We start from the raw sequence: 5,012 nt of genomic DNA on the forward strand, positions 1-5,012 counted from the left end.
TACGCAGATATAGACGACCGGTTTCTGGGGTAGTGCGCCGTTTTTTGCCCGGTTGCGAAAGTGTTAAACTACCCCATCTCCATTTGTGCCATTCTCAATCAAAAGGGTGCTTATTGTCGGTTGTCAATAAGGAGCACCTTATAACCTAAATCAGGCGTGGCTCACTCCGCGATTTCGTCGCTTTGCTACAGGTAGCTAAAAGTACATCCGTTCCACATCAATTTTGGTGGCTAGTAGTGATGTACCGACTATTGATTTGGCCGACTAATCGGCGCTCGGATGACCGATTATTTATTGGATGATGGACGATGGATCATTAGTATCGTCTGAGTTCGGTTCACATGCTCATAAAAACAACCGTTTTACCCCTTTCGTCGCGCTATTCGTCATATTGTAAATAGTAACGCTGAAAAATTAAATAAATAAAAAAAATCCTAAGGCTATACGACATACCATACGACAACCGGACAATCGGACAAGAAAGCGACCAAGCGGTCAATAATTTGAACAAATGTTTTCGTAAGCACCCTAAATAGGAATTTGGGTAAAATAGGTGAAAGCTTATAGTAAATATTTGCTGTTTATTTCTTTTTGCCCTGTTTTTCTGTCACTTATAAAGTGCCGACTAATCGGCCATTTTTGCCGACTAGTCGCCGACTAATCGCCGACTACAAATGAGGCCGGATAGTCGGCTTTCCCGACTTGTCGGCGACTAGTCGGTACATCCCTAGTGGCTAGCCATAGGTAAGCCGCGCGTGGCGCTGTCGCCACCTAGCGGCCATACCTATCCTGATCGTAACAGACGCGTTTTGTTAGAGAGTGAGTCTTCTGTACCTAGTACTATTATTTATTCTGTGCCTAAATAGCAATTTTGCTGGTGGTTTTTTTTCAGCTTTAATTTGAAAGCAACCTCATGGACAACCGACAAAGTGCTACCTTTTGGTTGAAAACGTCACATTTATTAGGAATTAGATACAGCAACATTTTGTAGAGATACAGGTTTTTTTTTAACCGGCGATATTACGCATGGTAGGCAATGTTGAGCAAGTTTATAGTGCCTTAAAAAAGAGTTCAATAGAATGGTTATATAATCTAATTTATTTTTTTACTCTCTCTACTTTGTATTCATTACATTTTTATTTATCATTTTGCCTTAGCACGCTTAATGTGTGTCATATCGTTGACAAGTCCTAGAACTCTCAACTTCATTTGAAGGAAATAAGGAATTTGCAACTTTAACATACAAGACTTAAAGTTGCTAATCTCTTAATTCTGATTGAAGTAGAAAAGAGGTTTTCGTCTTAGTTGACGATATTCACACACTACCATTCTAGAATCTGGGCTGAGCCCTTCATTATGTACAGATTTAGTGCATAATTGTTTTCCATCGTATTTTCTCGGACACGTTCGTATTTGTCATGCTAGTTCAGTCAATGTCGGTACTTTTTGTACCGAGACTGACTGTAATAGCAAGACACGTTCGTAAGTTTCCGTGAAAATACGATGGAAAATAATTATGCACTACATCTGTTTACGAATCATTCAATAACATCTTATATGACCAAGTGTTTTTTCCTCGCAAGTGTGTTGAAAAACGTCGTATGCAACACGTGTGCTTTGGTCATTACACACGTAGGCTTTTTTATTGCGCGCAAGCTTTTGTCAATATTGGCATAGGTGTTGTAAAAATATTCATATTATAGACTGCCGGGGTTAAGACTGATATGTGATAATCAATTTGTTAAGTTGCTAAGTAGTTGATACATCAATTATTTCTTGTTATTTAATCCTGTCAGTCAGGAGACAACGGTAACACGGTTGGTGAATGAAAAGTGACCCAGGAGACGTAGCCATAGCAACCAGTAACGAGAAATATTTGATCTACTCTAGCCAAGTATGTTATTAATAAAATTTTACTTTTGCAAATGGCTTCTCATTTATTGGTTCCTATTTATACCCGTGAAAGTTTTGAAGACTTCAAATTATTAGCGAAATGCACTCATCAATTTATAGGAGTTTAAATACTTTAAATTAGGACCAAATATATGGTATATTTTTCATACAAATTAACCGGTATTCATTTTTGGTATCACGGTTGTTTATGTTTATTTTTGCACAATCATTATGCTTACCTAAATACTATTCAATATCAATATCAAAGAAATATTGTGAATGCTGAGATATTTTGATTTTTAGTTATACCGGTAACGGTCCCTGGTTTAAATCGTTAAACCACAATACAAAATACTTTTTTTTTCTCCATACAAATTTGGACCACCCTACTCATGAACCTTGTCCCAATGCACCAAGGTTGATATTGGGCTGTATGTGCTGTAGCCGCGAGCACCTACAGAATCAAGTTATGGTTATTGTTGGCTGTTATTATAAGTAAGTAACACCAGGCCTCGGAACCGGTTTTTTTGTAAAACCCGAGAAGGCCCAATATTTAAAATTATTTTTTGCTCTTTACGTAGGACTGAATAACAATTTCGTATTATAAGATTGTCCCATTAAAATTAAAAAATAAACCAAAGAAAGAAGAACGTAATAATACCGGTATTTTTTGTATGAAGAAAAAACCGGTTCTGAGCCTTGAGTAACACTTTATTGTACGGAAGAGAGGAATATAGGTACATCAAATAGAACATAAATATAGTACTAAGGGCGAACTTATATCCCTATGAGGGATTTCTTCCAGTAATAATGATAATGATAGTCAGTTGTTGTAGAAACAGAGAATTTATTTTAAGAGCTTACAAACATGACTTATTACTAGACTACTCTAAGATTTGTTCTGGTCCTTAAGCTTCTCCAGTTGTTGTCTGAAATAAAAGATAAATAAATTAAAATCAAATTAGTCATACTATAAAAACATAAAATTAAAAAAATAAACCTAGTATATAAAAATTCCAAGCGTCACTTCAAAATATTTTCATTTTTTCATTATTAACACATTCAGTGCCAAAAACCTGACTATCGGGTATTTTATGATTTCGTTCCCAGGCTGGACGACCCGATAGTCGGGATCGTGGTACTACTGCTTTATATGACGAAATTATTGTGGCCTGGCGCGGACGTCTTGTTTGGCTGGGTGGCAATGAATGTGTTAAACTACTAGCGATCCGCCCCGGCTTCGCACGGGTTACACAAATCATTCACCCAAACCTTCCTCAAGAATAACTCTATTGATAGGTGAAAACTGCATGAAAATCCATTCAGTAGTTTTCGAGTTTATCGAGAACATACACATACTAACAGACAGATGTGAGCGACAGGTGACTGTTTTATAAGGTGTAGTGATTTTAAATACAATTATCATCATTATTACTATTCTTCTAGGTTCCTAGACTATCTTGGGCCTAACGAAAATATAACCACTACATTCTATCCTTAAGTTTTCATACAAAAAGTTGCTCAATTTCATACTCAAAGTAACAACAACAAAGAGCTGACTTCCAAAGGTTTAATTGTCACCTTTTCTTCACAGTAAGCACGAGCCTACTTGGATCTAATCCTTTTCGAAGTTAATATGAACAAAACTAACCTCAATTGCTGGTTGAAATCGTCTTGCACGATATCATCCTCCCAGTTGTCTTCCCAAACAGACACATCTTCGTCATCCGCGTCTTCGGTTCCCCAATCTACAAAGAAATAAACAGAAATTTAATAATATTCTCCCAAAAACATCTGAATCATCTCTAACGCGCGATACATGAAAGTACAAAAACACTTACTTTCCGCAGGGAATTCTTCAAATTCATCGTCTTCCTCCAGTAAACCAAGATCTACTTTCTGCTTGTCTGCCATTTTATTGTAGTAATTTGGGTACTAAAGATTTAAAATGAGATTATTGTCGTCGTTTTCAGCCAAACAACGCAAGCACAATTTTGACAATTGATGCGTTGACAGTTCGCAAGTCACTCAACAGTGTTGCCAGTTGGTTGCCAGTGTTCTAATCGAAAATCCCGTCAAATCATTGACGTTCCGTTTAACGGAGATTTGTACCATTTTTTTTCGATAATATACCCTGACAAACCCATTTAGTCAATGAAAAAGGCACGAAATTCAAAAACGAAATTCTCTTCGCGCTTACATTTTTTAAATTTGCCGCCTTTTTCTATTGACTGAAATGGCATGCCAGGCCAAACTATAGTATTATCAGTTCAAAAAACATTTGATTAGAGTTTTTTTGAACATAAATGAGTTCCGGATATACGGCGTAATTGACACACTGTAATTACTGCAGCGTACTATTTATAATTATGGAGTCGACTTTACCTATTAGGTACTTTATGTGTTTATCTGCAAGGGATGTCGAGATGAGTGTGTATCCGTAGCAGGGATGTAACGGATGTGGTTTTATCGGAACCGAAAACGGAAACAGATGTTTTCAATTTAGTTTAACGGAACCGAAAACGGAACCGAAAACGGAAACGAAAACGGAAACGGAAACGGAACCGGAACCAGAATCGGAGCCTGACTTTTTAACGATGTAGTCGTTTTCCCCTTTCTAGAATAAACCTTCAGACAAAGTTTACACTTAGCCGTGTCCCCACTTACTTCATCAAAATAGTTCCAAATCGAACTTGATTTCGGCTTCATTGTGCGTTTTTTTACACACACATTCACCACACACACTACATACAGTCAGTAGTCAGTACACAACAGAACACATACGATTTTAATTTTAATAACACGAATAAAACAAAGTATACAAACAAACAACAAATTAGCGTAGCACGTGGCAAGCGGGGCGATGAGCGAATGACTGGTATGAACCTGTTTGTTTTTGATTTACGCCGCCGCCGCACGAAGCATTGACATCCGTTATAACTTCCGTTTCAAACATAACGGAACCGGAACAGAAACGGATGTGTAATTCCAAACGGAAGTTCCGCCTTAACGGAAACGGAACCGGAGCTCCGTAACATCCCTGATCCGTAGTTTTTGTGATAGAAGTCACAGAAGGATAATCATAACCAAAACAATTCTGAATCAAAATAAAACATAAA

Source organism: Cydia splendana, chromosome 27 (assembly GCF_910591565.1).
Source record: "Cydia splendana chromosome 27, ilCydSple1.2, whole genome shotgun sequence".
NCBI lineage: Eukaryota > Metazoa > Arthropoda > Insecta > Lepidoptera > Tortricidae > Cydia > Cydia splendana.